The 16,136-nt window shown below is 40.4% G+C and overlaps 1 protein-coding gene across 4 annotated transcripts in view; it reads left to right on the forward strand.

Annotated features, from left to right (window-relative positions):
• ubn1 (ubinuclein 1) overlaps positions 1-5,961 on the forward strand; it is a 46,291-nt gene extending 40,330 nt beyond the window's left edge. For 3 of the 4 annotated variants that reach the window (XR_016168931.1, XR_016168928.1, XR_016168930.1), the window contains exons 20-21: positions 4,999-5,073; positions 5,324-5,961. The gene's annotated coding sequence lies outside the window, so the exon portion shown is untranslated. Of the gene's footprint in view, positions 1-4,998; positions 5,240-5,323 lie in introns of all 4 variants that reach the window. The other variant, XR_016168929.1, reaches the window with a different exon arrangement.
• The last annotated feature ends 10,175 nt before the right edge of the window (positions 5,962-16,136 follow it).

Genomic DNA, 16,136 nt, shown 5'->3' on the forward strand with positions numbered 1-16,136 from the left:
TTGACCTGAGCGCAAAAATGGAGGCTCTAGACCCTTCCAGAGCCGAGATATCGAAACTCAAAATTTCGTCCCGAAAAAAAAAACGACAGTGTTACCCCTTACGTTTTTTTCAGTTTTCGGGCGAAAAATCAAGTTTCTCCAATCTTCTCAAAACTCTGGATTATGATAGAGGGCCGCGAGACTTTGACCTGAGCGCAAAAATGGAGGCTCTAGACCCTTCCAGAGCTGAGATATCGAAACTCAAAATTTCGACCCGAAAAAAAAAACGACGGTGTTACCCCTTACGTTTTTTTCAGTTTTCGGGCGAAAAATCAAGTTTCTCCAATCTTCTCAAAACTCTGGATTATGATAGAGGGCCGCGAGACTTTGACCTGAGCGCAAAAATGGAGGCTCTAGTCCCTTCCAGAGCTGAGATATCGAAACTCAAAATTTCGACCCGAAAAAAAAACGACAGTGTTACCCCTTACGTTTTTTCAGTTTTCGGGCGAAAAATCAAGTTTCTCCAATCTTTTCAAAACTCTGGATTATGATAGAGGGCCGCGAGACTTTGACCTGAGCGCAAAAATGGAGGCTCTAGACCCTTCCAGAGCTGAGATATCGAAACTCAAAATTTCGACCCGAAAAAAAAACGACAGTGTTACCCCTTACGTTTTTTTCAGTTTTCGGGCGAAAAATCAAGTTTCTCCAATCTTCTCAAAACTCTGGATTATGATAGAGGGCCGCGAGACTTTGACCTGAGCGCAAAAATGGAGGCTCTAGACCCTTCCAGAGCCGAGATATCGAAACTCAAAATTTCGACCCGAAAAAAAAACGACAGTGTTACCCCTTACGTTTTTTTCAGTTTTCGGGCGAAAAATCAAGTTTCTCCAATCTTCTCAAAACTCTGGATTATGATAGAGGGCCGCGAGACTTTGACCTGAGCGCAAAAATGGAGGCTCTAGACCCTTCCAGAGCCGAGATATCGAAACTCAAAATTTCGTCCCGAAAAAAAAAACGACAGTGTTACCCCTTACGTTTTTTTCAGTTTTCGGGCGAAAAATCAAGTTTCTCCAATCTTCTCAAAACTCTGGATTATGATAGAGGGCCGCGAGACTTTGACCTGAGCGCAAAAATGGAGGCTCTAGACCCTTCCAGAGCCGAGATATTGAAACTCAAAATTTCGACCCGAAAAAAAAAACGACAGTGTTACCCCTTACGTTTTCTTCAGTTTTCGGGCGAAAAATCAAGTTTCTCCAATCTTCTCAAAACTCTGGATTATGATAGAGGGCCGCGAGACTTTGACCTGAGCGCAAAAATGGAGGCTCTAGACCCTTCCAGAGCTGAGATATCGAAACTCAAAATTTCGACCCGAAAAAAAAAACGACAGTGTTACCCCTTACGTTTTTTTCAGTTTTCGGGCGAAAAATCAAGTTTCTCCAATCTTTTCAAAACTCTGGATTATGATAGAGGGCCGCGAGACTTTGACCTGAGCGCAAAAATGGAGGCTCTAGACCCTTCCAGAGCTGAGATATCGAAACTCAAAATTTCGACCCGAAAAAAAAACGACAGTGTTACCCCTTACGTTTTTTTCAGTTTTCGGGCGAAAAATCAAGTTTCTCCAATCTTCTCAAAACTCTGGATTATGATAGAGGGCCGCGAGACTTTGACCTGAGCGCAAAAATGGAGGCTCTAGACCCTTCCAGAGCTGAGATATCGAAACTCAAAATTTCGACCCGAAAAAAAAACGACAGTGTTACCCCTTACGTTTTTTTCAGTTTTCGGGCGAAAAATCAAGTTTCTCCAATCTTCTCAAAACTGTGGATTATGATAGAGGGCCGCGAGACTTTGACCTGAGCGCAAAAATGGAGGCTCTAGACCCTTCCAGAGCTGAGATATCGAAACTCAAAATTTCGACCCGAAAAAAAAACGACAGTGTTACCCCTTACGTTTTTTTCAGTTTTCGGGCGAAAAATCAAGTTTCTCCAATCTTCTCAAAACTCTGGATTATGATAGAGGGCCGCGAGACTTTGACCTGAGCGCAAAAATGGAGGCTCTAGACCCTTCCAGAGCCGAGATATCGAAACTCAAAATTTCGACCCGAAAAAAAAAACGACAGTGTTACCCCTTACGTTTTTTTCAGTTTTCGGGCGAAAAATCAAGTTTCTCCAATATTCTCAAAACTCTGGATTATGATAGAGGGCCGCGAGACTTTGACCTGAGCGCAAAAATGGAGGCTCTAGACCCTTCCAGAGCCGAGATATCGAAACTCAAAATTTCGACCCGAAAAAAAAACGACAGTGTTACCCCTTACGTTTTTTTCAGTTTTCGGGCGAAAAATCAAGTTTCTCCAATCTTCTCAAAACTCTGGATTATGATAGAGGGTCGCGAGACTTTGACCTGAGCGAAAAAATGGAGGCTCTAGACCCTTCCAGAGCTGAGATATCGAAACTCAAAATTTCGACCCGAAAAAAAAACCGACAGTGTTACCCCTTACGTTTTTTTCAGTTTTCGGGCGAAAAATCAAGTTTCTCCAATCTTTTCAAAACTCTGGATTATGATAGAGGGCCGCGAGACTTTGACCTGAGCGCAAAAATGGAGGCTCTAGACCCTTCCAGAGCTGAGATATCGAAACTCAAAATTTCGACCCGAAAAAAAAAACGACAGTGTTACCCCTTACGTTTTTTTCAGTTTTCGGGCGAAAAATCAAGTTTCTCCAATCTTTTCAAAACTCTGGATTATGATAGAGGGCCGCGAGACTTTGACCTGAGCGCAAAAATGGAGGCTCTAGACCCTTCCAGAGCTGAGATATCGAAACTCAAAATTTCGACCCGAAAAAAAAAACGACAGTGTTACCCCTTACGTTTTTTTCAGTTTTCGGGCGAAAAATCAAGTTTCTCCAATCTTCTCAAAACTCTGGATTATGATAGAGGGCCGCGAGACTTTGACCTGAGCGAAAAAATGGAGGCTCTAGACCCTTCCAGAGCTGAGATATCGAAACTCAAAATTTCGACCCGAAAAAAAAAACGACAGTGTTACGTTTTTTTCAGTTTTCGGGCGAAAAATCAAGTTTCTCCAATCTTCTCAAAACTCTGGATTATGATAGAGGGCCGCGAGACTTAAACCTGAGTGCAAAAATGGAGGCTCTAGACCCTTCCAGAGCTGAGATATCAAAACTCAAAAATTCGACCCCCAAAAAAAACGACAGTGGTACCCCTTTCGTTTTTTTTTTTTCGGGGGAAAAATGAAGTTTCTCCAATCTTCTCAAAACTCTGGATTCTTATAGAGGGCCATGAGACTTAAACCTGAATGCAAAAATGGAGACCCTAGACCCTTCCAGAGCTGAGATATCAAAACTCAAAAATTCGACCCAAAAAAAAAAAACGACAGTGGTACCCCTTTCGGTTTTTTTTTTTCGGGCGAAAAATGAAGTTTCTCCAATCTTCTCAAAACTCTGGATTCTGATAGAGGGCCATGAGACTTAAACCTGAGTGCAAAAATGGAGGCTCTAGAACATTCCAGAGCTGAGATATTAAGATCCCACGTAGCATTTATGCCATTATAAATATCTCAATATCTGCTCTGGAAGGGTCTAGAGCCTCCATTTTTGCACTCAGGTCTAAGTCTCATGGCCCTCTATCAGAATCCAGAGTTTTAAGAAGATTGAAGAAACTTATATTTTCGCACAAAAAACCCCCCCAAAAAACGCAAGGGGTACCACTGTCGTTTTTTTTTTTTCAGGTTGAAATTTTGAGTTGCTCTGATCTTCTTGAAACTCTCGATTCTGATAGAGGGCCATGAGACTTAGACCTGAGTGCAATAATGGAGGCTCTAGACCCTTCCTGAGCTGAGATATTGAGATCCCACATAGCATTTATGCCATTAAAAAAATAGTGGATTCATGGGATCTCAATATTTCAGCTCTGGAAGGGTCTAGCACCTCCATTTTTGCACTCAGGTCTAAGTCTCATGGCCCTCTATCAGAATCCAGAGTTTAAAGAAGATTGAAGAAACTTATTTTTTCGCACCAAAAAAAAAAAACCCAAAAAAAACGACAGGGGTAACACTGTCGGTTTTTTTTTGGATCGAAATTTTGAGTTTCTCTGATCTTCTTGAAACTCTGGATTCTAATAGAGGGCTGTGAGACTTAGACCTGAGTGCAATAATGGAGGCTCTAGACCCTTCCTGAGATATTAAGATCCCACATAGCAAGTACTAATTATCGCGAGATTCGGACGTACGCATGCCTAAAGTGCGTTTGAATATGCCTACTTTCCAATATATAGTAGGCGAAAACAGTACGTGAAAAAAGCAGTACGTTCGAAACATCAGTTTTCATAAAAAGAGTAGGCGAGAAGTTCCCGGATGGCTTACTGCTTCCGCCCAGATTTTTGAGTGCTTTTCCATGGGTACTCATGATACTCATCTATCCCAAGAGGCTACGCGAGAGGATACGTCAATATCAACATCGTGGAGATCAGCAACGCGGGGTTTTCAAATGTCAGTAAACACGGTTCCATGTGTTTAAATCGTATGTGTTAAACTACTATAGAGTAAAGATTTTAACTGTTGAAGGTGTAAAGGAGTTGGACAGTATAGAGCTAGTTAACAGGGGAGCTCCAGTAAACACATGTACGTTAAGTTACGTTTCTAAAGTGGATTTACATAACCATACATCTTAAACACGCTTATTTAAAATGTCTATTTACATCAGGAAGGAAAATATTGTACAAGTTTTGCAGGTGACCACATCCCAACATGAAAAATACATCTGAGTGATGTAACGTTATGTGTGCTATTATGTAGCATAATTCACTGTTGTCAACACTGCTAGACAAATGTGCTGTAAAGGGAAATAAACAATGCTATAAAGTAACTAAACATGATATATATTTAATTTGTCCCTTATTAGTGTTGATTGAGGAACATTTAAGTTGGATTAAAAGTGAGTTAACACATCAACCTCATGTAGGCTAAATGCAGTGTTGAGCTCATAATGTGAATCTTGTCTGTATGTTACAGGGACAGAAGAACACGTGTGTGTTTATCCCGCGGAGAGAGGCTCATGATGCTGAATGCTGTCATCAAAGGCTTTGAGTATACTTTGATACTACAGAAATGGATAGATATTACAACATTTTTCTGAGTCTTGATTTCTGTGCATTTGCTGCAGAGCTTTTGTGGTGGAGCAGGACCTGCGAGGAAAGATGATGGCAGTATTTGTTTAGGAAAAAAAGTTTTGGGGATTTTACTCAAATATAAAGTAAGGTTATTTTTAATACATAAATCAAATGACATTGTGCTGTTAAAATGACTGCTTTTGTGTTATGTTTGTGCATTTTTGTAGGATCTGAAATGTCTGCAGACTGGTGAGAGCACTGAGGATGAGGAGCCCAGAGCTGAATCCTGGATGTGGTCCCATGGATAAGACCCTCCATCGCTCCACCTGCCCTTATGAGTCCCTCTATCGCTCCACCTGCCCTTATTGCCTCAGATTGTGAAGCGCAGCACAGCAACAAGCTCTGGCACGAAGGCACAGTCCCCTCTGGTGAATTCATCAGAATAATGCCGCAGAATGGGAACCGCTGTGTTGAGTCGGCAGTAGGGTTTGGGGTTCAGCGCCAGTAAATACATGCTTGTAGTTCGAATAAAGCTTTGTTTCATGTGTTGTTATATAAAATTTAATTAATTTATGCATTAATTAATCGATTGACTGACAATTGAGATGTTTCACTGCATTTAGCAATATAAATGAATTCATGCATTACTGTCATATTACAAAACAAATTACATTTTGCTTGTTTGGTTAAATTATATTTTTAGTATATAAAAAGTTATATAAGTATTGGTCAGCATTTAATATTATTATTTTGTTTAAGTTTTGGGGTGGGCTAACAATGCAATTCATTCTGAGGTAATATTAATTTTTAAGCAGTGATACTTACATTTTTTGAGTATAAAATCAACAGTTTTCTCCAAAAGAGATCAAGCAGCTGCCCGTCTTCTTTGTGCAGACATTATAAACGCTGTTCTAGGTTGTGCTGTCAAGTTACTGATGTTATGAAGTGCACCTGTCGCTCATATAATTTAGACTTATTATATGCAAGATCATGGAAAGATACTATAGTTTATGTAACAATCATAATGACAAAACAGAAAATATAAAGATCATTGGTTTGTGTACATCATAATATGACATAAAATTATATTTATACACAGGAAATAAGAACAATAAAAAAGGCTAAATATCTTATAGTTCTTCATAATACATAAAAAAAGTTGTCATATGTCTGAGGGAGGAAACGAAGTAAATGAAGAAAAAGAGGACAACTTTTTGGGTATAAAATAAAGCAATTAACAACATAATCAAGAGATGATGATTTTGGGGTTTCTTAATAAAAAAAAATATAGTTAGAATAACACTGTTGGTCACATTAGTAGGGTTTAAAATATAACAACTTAAATCAACCCTAAATGTATTCACAAAATAAATAGGCAGCTGTTTCTTCAACAATACCACAACAAAATGAGCAAGTTTCATCAATATCAAGATATTTATAGATAGATGAATTAAACATATCATTCATATATATTAAGGTGTTGCGCTTGTGCTTGCGTAGTAGGTCACATGATAACGTCAACATGGCAGATGTCCGGTTCGCATTCATACTCAACGAGATTTGGCTATAAAGTACCTACTCTTTTAGCGCTCGATGAGTGAGTACTTATTGAAATTAAGTACCTACTCATTGAGTGTGCGGTTTGGAACGCAGCCTTAGACTTGAGTGCAAAAATGGAGGCTCTAGACCCTTCCAGAGCAGAAATATCGAATCTCAAAATTTCGACCCGAAAAAAATGAAGTTTCTCCAATCTTCTCAAAACCAGGGGTGTAAAGTAACGAATTACAAATACTCACGTTACTGTAATTAAGTAGTTTTTTTTAGAAATTGTACTTTTTTGAGTAAGTTTAAAATTGTGTAATTTTACTTTTACTTGAGTACATTTTAAGTGATGTATCGGTACTTTTTCTCCGCTATTTTCATTCTGTTTGTGGCCGTTACTCGTTACATGCTTGTTTTAATTTTATTTTTATCCATCAACGTGATTGGATCGAGTAATCGGTCTCGTGACTGTCATCAATTCAAATTAAGCATAGAAAACTTACCGCCTATTCCTGCTGTTACTCGTGACTGAGGTGGAAGTGCATTCATCATCACGCATCAATTCAATCCAGATATCAGCGTCTTCCTCTAATATGCTAAGGTACATTTCACATTTCTGCTTAATATGATATTTATATAGGCTGGCCTGTCTACATGGCCTAACATTTGGTCTGAGGTTGGGGGAATTGCGAGACGAGTTCATAATGCGGTGAATTCCCGCTCCCATTTACTTCACAATCACAGGAGAGACGCGCGTCACGATCTGTGCACTGCCGCGTCTCGCGCTCGCCATGTCGGCAGATTCAGAATCAGTGCACCATGTCGTTAACTTGAACTGCATTACTTAATAAGAAATTAGCACAGCTCGTTAATAAACAGCGTTTTTGATTGATCCATTATGCGATCCGTCTTCATTTGGCAAGTGCACTTGCGCAAAAACATTTTCCATGCTGAACTTTTTTTTGTGTGGATGCTGCTGAAAAAACGGCTTCGCCGAGACTTCAAGAGACAAAGTGTGTTTGTTTCTTTTGTAAAAGTTTCCTGGATATAACTTCCCTATTTAATGCACAATTGTCCTTTCAAATTATATTATCAGCATTACAATGTGTGTAAATGTAGCCGTGTTAAATGTAAGGGATGATGCCACCCTTCTGGAACAATGCATTTACGTTTAAATTGTAACATATTTAATAGCATGGAATTAAAGTGTGTAATTAGTGTTAGCTCACTATCTTAGCCTTTTTCAGTGCATTAGTTGAGGTAGTATGATAATATTAGTGATTCTCATTTATCAAAACACTAACATTGGTACCGTTTTGGAGAGAAATTGGGTATTTTTTTATTTTATTCAACCCATCTCTTGGTGTGTGATGCTGAACTATCATATGAGTTTCTAAAGGTTTTTGAATTATTTGCACAGTTATGAATATTGATATTTTATGTGCAACAATAACATGCTCAGGCCCAGTGGCTTTTCGCCTAATTTTAAATGCTTTTCCCCCCAAATAATATGATTTAAATGGTGATGAGTGTACTGATTTGATGCATTTTAAAAAGATGGATGATAGATATTCTTCAATCTTTCTTACAAAGAACAAAGTATAATGTGAATTCCAGTATGTGCATTTTTAAACTTATAAATTGTAGTGCACAGTGTTTATTATAAGGGTTAGAATCCGCACCTCAGTACTCACTACTCACTACTCTTGAGTACTTTTAAATAAGCTACTTTTTTACTTTTACTCAAGTAGTTTTTTGGACAAGTACTTTTTACTCTACTCACACTACATTTTTTGGAATGTAATGGTACTTTTACTTGAGTATGTTTTTTCAGTACTCTTTCCACCACTGCTCAAAACTCTGGATTCTGATAGAGGGCCATGAGACTTAAACCTGAGTGCAAAAATGGAGGCTCTAGACCCTCCCAGAGCTGAGATATCGAAACTCAAAAATTCGACCCAAAAAAAAAACGACAGTGGTACCCCTTTCGTTTTTTTTTTTGGGTGAAAAATGAAGTTTCTCCAATCTTCTCAAAACTCTGGATTCTGATAGAGCGCCATGAGACTTAAACCTGAATGCAAAAATGGAGGCTCTAGACCCTTCCAGAGCTGAGATATCAAAACTCAAAAATTCGGCCCGAAAAAAAAAACGACAGTGGTACCCCTTACGTTTTTTTTTTTTTTGGGCGAAAAATTAAGTTTCTCCAATCTACCCAAAACTCTGGATTCTGATAGAGGGCCATGAGACTTAGACCTGAGTGCAAAAATGGAGGCTCTAGCCCCTTCCAGAGCTGAGATATCGAAACTCAAAAATTCGGCCCGAAAAAAAAAACGACAGTGGTACCCCTTACGTTTTTTTTTTTTTGGACGAAATATTAAGTTTCTCCAATCTTCCCAAAACTATGGATTCTGATAGAGGGCCATGAGACTTAGACCTGAGTGCAAAAATGGAGGCTCTAGCCCCTTCCAGAGCTGAGATTTTGAAACTCAAAAATTCGGCCCGAAAAAAAAAACGACAGTGGTACCCCTTACGTTTTTTTTTTTTGGGGCGAAAAATTAAGTTTCTCCAATCTTCCCAAAACTCTGGCTTCTGATAGAGGGCCATGAGACTTAGACCTGAGTGCAAAAATGGAGGCTCTAGCCCCTTCCAGAGCTGAGATTTCGAAACTCAAAAATTCGGCCCGAAAAAAAAACGACAGTGGTACCCCTTAGGTTTTTTTTTTTTTGGGCGAAAAATTTAGTTTCTCCAATCTTCCCAAAACTCTGGATTCTGATAGAGGGCCATGAGACTTAGAACTGAGTGCAAAAATGGAGGCTCTAGCCCCTTCCAGAGCTGAGATATCGAAACTCAAAAATTCGGCCCGAAAAAAAACCGACAGTGGTACCCCTTACGTTTTTTTTTTTTGGGTGAAAAATTAAGTTTCTCCAATCTTCCCAAAACTCTGGATTCTGATAGAGGGCCATGAGACTTAGACCTGAGTGCAAAAATGGAGGCTCTAGCCCCTTCCAGAGCTGAGATATCGAAACTCAAAAATTCGGCCCGAAAAAAAAACGACAGTGGTACCCCTTACGTTTTTTTTTTTGGCCGAAAAATTAAGTTTCTCCAATCTACCCAAAACTCTGGATTCTGATAGAGGGCCATGATACTTAGACCTGAGTGCAAAAATGGAGGCTCTAGCCCCTTCCAGAGCTGAGATATCGAAACTCAAAAATTCGGCCCGAAAAAAAAAACGACAGTGGTACCCCTTACGTTTTTTTTTTTTGGGCGAAAAATTAAGTTTCTCCAATCTTCCCAAAACTATGGATTCTGATAGAGGGCCATGAGACTTAGACCTGAGTGCAAAAATGGAGGCTCTAGCCCCTTCCAGAGATGAGATATCGAAACTCAAAAATTCGGCCCGAAAAAAAAACGACAGTGGTACCCCTTAGGTTTTTTTTTTTTTGGGCGAAAAATTTAGTTTCTCCAATCTTCCCAAAACTCTGGATTCTGATAGAGGGCCATGAGACTTAGAACTGAGTGCAAAAATGGAGGCTCTAGCCCCTTCCAGAGCTGAGATATCGAAACTCAAAAATTCGGCCCGAAAAAAAACCGACAGTGGTACCCCTTACGTTTTTTTTTTTTTGGGTGAAAAATTAAGTTTCTCCAATCTTCCCAAAACTCTGGATTCTGATAGAGGGCCATGAGACTTAGACCTGAGTGCAAAAATGGAGGCTCTAGCCCCTTCCAGAGCTGAGATATCGAAACTCAAAAATTCGGCCCGAAAAAAAAACGACAGTGGTACCCCTTACGTTTTTTTTTTTGGCCGAAAAATTAAGTTTCTCCAATCTACCCAAAACTCTGGATTCTGATAGAGGGCCATGAGACTTAGACCTGAGTGCAAAAATGGAGGCTCTAGCCCCTTCCAGAGCTGAGATATCGAAACTCAAAAATTCGGCCCGAAAAAAAAAACGACAGTGGTACCCCTTACGTTTTTTTTTTTTGGGCGAAAAATTAAGTTTCTCCAATCTTCCCAAAACTATGGATTCTGATAGAGGGCCATGAGACTTAGACCTGAGTGCAAAAATGGAGGCTCTAGCCCCTTCCAGAGATGAGATATCGAAACTCAAAAATTCGGCCCGAAAAAAAAACGACAGTGGTACCCCTTACGTTTTTTTTTTTTGGGGCGAAAAATTAAGTTTCTCCAATCTTCCCAAAACTCTGGATTCTGATAGAGGGCCATGAGACTTAGACCTGAGTGCAAAAATGGAGGCTCTAGCCCCTTCCAGAGCTGAGATATCGAAACTCAAAAATTCGGCCCGAAAAAAAAACGACAGTGGTACCCCTTACGTTTTTTTTTTTTGGGCGAAAAATTAAGTTTCTCCAATCTACCCAAACCTCTGGATTCTGATAGAGGGCCATGAGACTTAGACCTGAGTGCAAAAATGGAGGCTCTAGCCCCTTCCAGAGCTGAGATATCGAAACTCAAAAATTCGGCCCGAAAAAAAAACGACAGTGGTACCCCTTACGTTTTTTTTTTGGGGCGAAAAATTAAGTTTCTCCAATCTTCCCAAAACTCTGGATTCTGATAGAGGGCCATGAGACTTAGACCTGAGTACAAAAATGGAGGCTCTAGCCCCTTCCAGAGCTGAGATATCGAAACTCAAAAATTCGGCCCGAAAAAAAAAACGACAGTGGTACCCCTTACGTTTTTTTTTTTTGGGCGAAAAATTAAGTTTCTCCAATCTTCCCAAAACTATGGATTCTGATAGAGGGCCATGAGACTTAGACCTGAGTGCAAAAATGGAGGCTCTAGCCCCTTCCAGAGATGAGATATCGAAACTCAAAAATTCGGCCCGAAAAAAAAACGACAGTGGTACCCCTTACGTTTTTTTTTTTTTGGGGCGAAAAATTAAGTTTCTCCAATCTTCCCAAAACTCTGGATTCTGATAGAGGGCCATGAGACTTAGACCTGAGTGCAAAAATGGAGGCTCTAGCCCCTTCCAGAGCTGAGATATCGAAACTCAAAAATTCGGCCCGAAAAAAAAACGACAGTGGTACCCCTTACGTTTTTTTTTTTTGGGCGAAAAATTAAGTTTCTCCAATCTACCCAAACCTCTGGATTCTGATAGAGGGCCATGAGACTTAGACCTGAGTGCAAAAATGGAGGCTCTAGCCCCTTCCAGAGCTGAGATATCGAAACTCAAAAATTCGGCCCGAAAAAAAAACGACAGTGGTACCCCTTACGTTTTTTTTTTGGGGCGAAAAATTAAGTTTCTCCAATCTTCCCAAAACTCTGGATTCTGATAGAGGGCCATGAGACTTAGACCTGAGTACAAAAATGGAGGCTCTAGCCCCTTCCAGAGGTGAGATATCGAAACTCAAAAATTCGGCCCGAAAAAAAAACGACAGTGGTACCCCTTACGTTTTTTTTTTGGGGCGAAAAATTAAGTTTCTCCAATCTTCCCAAAACTCTGGATTCTGATAGAGGGCCATGAGACTTAGACCTGAGTACAAAAATGGAGGGTCTAGCCCCTTCCAGAGCTGAGATATCGAAACTCAAAAATTCGGCCCGAAAAAAAAAACGACAGTGGTACCCCTTACGTTTTTTTTTTTTGGGCGAAAAATTAAGTTTCTCCAATCTTCCCAAAACTATGGATTCTGATAGAGGGCCATGAGACTTAGACCTGAGTGCAAAAATGGAGGCTCTAGCCCCTTCCAGAGATGAGATATCGAAACTCAAAAATTCGGCCCGAAAAAAAAACGACAGTGGTACCCCTTACGTTTTTTTTTTTTGGGGCGAAAAATTAAGTTTCTCCAATCTTCCCAAAACTCTGGATTCTGATAGAGGGCCATGAGACTTAGACCTGAGTGCAAAAATGGAGGCTCTAGCCCCTTCCAGAGCTGAGATATCGAAACTCAAAAATTCGGCCCGAAAAAAAAACGACAGTGGTACCCCTTACGTTTTTTTTTTTTGGGCGAAAAATTAAGTTTCTCCAATCTACCCAAACCTCTGGATTCTGATAGAGGGCCATGAGACTTAGACCTGAGTGCAAAAATGGAGGCTCTAGCCCCTTCCAGAGCTGAGATATCGAAACTCAAAAATTCGGCCCGAAAAAAAAACGACAGTGGTACCCCTTACGTTTTTTTTTTGGGGCGAAAAATTAAGTTTCTCCAATCTTCCCAAAACTCTGGATTCTGATAGAGGGCCATGAGACTTAGACCTGAGTACAAAAATGGAGGCTCTAGCCCCTTCCAGAGCTGAGATATCGAAACTCAAAAATTCGGCCCGAAAAAAAAACGACAGTGGTACCCCTTTCGTTTTTTTTTTTGGGTGAAAAATGAAGTTTCTCCCATCTTCTCAAAACTCTGGATTCTGATAGAGGGCCATGAGACTTAAACCTGAATGCAAAAATGGAGGCTCTAGACCCTTGCAGAGCTGAGATCTCAAAACTCAAAAATTCGACCCCCAAAAAAAACGACAGTGGTACCCCTTACGTTTTTTTTTTTGGGCGAAAAATTAAGTTTCTCCAATCTTCCCAAAACTCTGGATTCTGATAGAGGGCCATGAGACTTAGACCTGAGTGCAAAAATGGAGGCTCTAGCCCCTTCCAGAGCTGAGATATCGAAACTCAAAAATTCGGCCCGAAAGAAAAAACGACAGTGGTACCCCTTACGTTTTTTTTTTTTGGGCGAAAAATTAAGTTTCTCCAATATTCCCAAAACTCTGGATTCTGATAGAGGGCCATGAGACTTAGACCTGAGTGCAAAAATGGAGGCTCTAGCCCCTTCCAGAGCTGAGATATCGAAACTCAAAAATTCGGCCCGAAAAAAAAACGACAGTGGTACCCCTTACGTTTTTTTTTTTTTTGGGCGAAAAATTAAGTTTCTCCAATCTACCCAAAACTCTGGATTCTGATAGAGGGCCATGAGACTTAGACCTGAGTGCAAAAATGGAGGCTCTAGCCCCTTCCAGAGCTGAGATATCGAAACTCAAAAATTCGGCCCGAAAAAAAAAACGACAGTGGTACCCCTTACGTTTTTTTTTTTTGGACGAAATATTAAGTTTCTCCAATCTTCCCAAAACTATGGATTCTGATAGAGGGCCATGAGACTTAGACCTGAGTGCAAAAATGGAGGCTCTAGCCCCTTCCAGAGCTGAGATATCGAAACTCAAAAATTCGGCCAGAAAAAAAAAAACAACAGTGGTACCCCTTACGGTTTTTTTTTTGGGCGAAAAATTAAGTTTCTCCAATCTACCCAAACCTCTGGATTCTGATAGAGGGCCATGAGACTTAGACCTGAGTGCAAAAATGGAGGCTCTAGCCCCTTCCAGAGCTGAGATATCGAAACTCAAAAATTCGGCCCGAAAAAAAAACCACAGTGGTACCCCTTACGTTTTTTTTTTTGGGGCGAAAAATTAAGTTTCTCCAATCTTCCCAAAACTCTGGATTCTGATAGAGGGCCATGAGACTTAGACCTGAGTACAAAAATGGAGGCTCTAGCCCCTTCCAGAGCTGAGATATCGAAACTCAAAAATTCGGCCCGAAAAAAAAAACGACAGTGGTACCCCTTTCGTTTTTTTTTTTGGGTGAAAAATGAAGTTTCTCCAATCTTCTCAAAACTCTGGATTCTGATAGAGGGCCATGAGACTTAAACCTGAATGCAAAAACGGAGGCTCTAGACCCTTCCAGAGCTGAGATATCAAAACTCAAAAATTCGACCCCCAAAAAAAACGACAGTGGTACCCCTTACGTTTTTTTTTTTGGGCGAAAAATTAAGTTTCTCCAATCTTCCCAAAACTCTGGATTCTGATAGAGGGCCATGAGACTTAGACCTGAGTGCAAAAATGGAGGCTCTAGCCCCTTCCAGAGCTGAGATTTTGAAACTCAAAAATTCGGCCCGAAAAAAAAAACGACAGTGGTACCCCTTACGTTTTTTTTTGGGGGGCGAAAAATTAGGTTTCTCCAATCTTCCCAAAACTCTGGATTCTGATAGAGGGCCATGAGACTTAGACCTGAGTGCAAAAATGGAGGCTCTAGCCCCTTTCAGAGCTGAGATTTCGAAACTCAAAAATTCGGCCCGAAAAAAAAACGACAGTGGTACCCCTTACGTTTTTTTTTGGGGGTGAAAAAATAAGTTTCTCCAATCTTCCCAAAACTCTGGATTCTGATAGAGGGCCACGAGACTTAGACCTGAGTGCAAAAATGGAGGCTCTAGCCCCTTCCAGAGCTGAGATTTCGAAACTCAAAAATTCGGCCCGAAAAAAAAACGACAGTGGTACCCCTTACGTTTTTTTTTTTTGGGCGAAAAATTAAGTTTCTCCAATCTACCCAAACCTCTGGATTCTGATAGAGGGCCATGAGACTTAGACCTGAGTGCAAAAATGGAGGCTCTAGCCCCTTCCAGAGCTGAGATATCGAAACTCAAAAATTCGGCCCGAAAAAAAAACGACAGTGGTACCCCTTACGTTTTTTTTTTGGGGCGAAAAATTAAGTTTCTCCAATCTTCCCAAAACTCTGGATTCTGATAGAGGGCCATGAGACTTAGACCTGAGTACAAAAATGGAGGCTCTAGCCCCTTCCAGAGCTGAGATATCGAAACTCAAAAATTCGGCCCGAAAAAAAAACGACAGTGGTACCCCTTACGTTTTTTTTTTGGGGCGAAAAATTAAGTTTCTCCAATCTTCCCAAAACTCTGGATTCTGATAGAGGGCCATGAGACTTAGACCTGAGTACAAAAATGGAGGCTCTAGCCCCTTCCAGAGCTGAGATATCGAAACTCAAAAATTCGGCCCGAAAAAAAAAACGACAGTGGTACCCCTTACGTTTTTTTTTTTTGGGCGAAAAATTAAGTTTCTCCAATCTTCCCAAAACTATGGATTCTGATAGAGGGCCATGAGACTTAGACCTGAGTGCAAAAATGGAGGCTCTAGCCCCTTCCAGAGATGAGATATCGAAACTCAAAAATTCGGCCCGAAAAAAAAACGACAGTGGTACCCCTTACGTTTTTTTTTTTTGGGGCGAAAAATTAAGTTTCTCCAATCTTCCCAAAACTCTGGATTCTGATAGAGGGCCATGAGACTTAGACCTGAGTGCAAAAATGGAGGCTCTAGCCCCTTCCAGAGCTGAGATATCGAAACTCAAAAATTCGGCCCGAAAAAAAAACGACAGTGGTACCCCTTACGTTTTTTTTTTTTGGGCGAAAAATTAAGTTTCTCCAATCTACCCAAACCTCTGGATTCTGATAGAGGGCCATGAGACTTAGACCTGAGTGCAAAAATGGAGGCTCTAGCCCCTTCCAGAGCTGAGATATCGAAACTCAAAAATTCGGCCCGAAAAAAAAACGACAGTGGTACCCCTTACGTTTTTTTTTTGGGAAGAAAAATTAAGTTTCTCCAATCTTCCCAAAACTCTGGATTCTGATAGAGGGCCATGAGACTTAGACCTGAGTACAAAAATGGAGGCTCTAGCCCCTTCCAGAGCTGAGATATCGAAACTCAAAAATTCGGCCCGAAAAAAA

This window comes from Pimephales promelas, chromosome 6 (assembly GCF_988280905.1).
Source record: "Pimephales promelas chromosome 6, fPimPro1.hap1.1, whole genome shotgun sequence".
Lineage (NCBI taxonomy): Eukaryota > Metazoa > Chordata > Actinopteri > Cypriniformes > Leuciscidae > Pimephales > Pimephales promelas.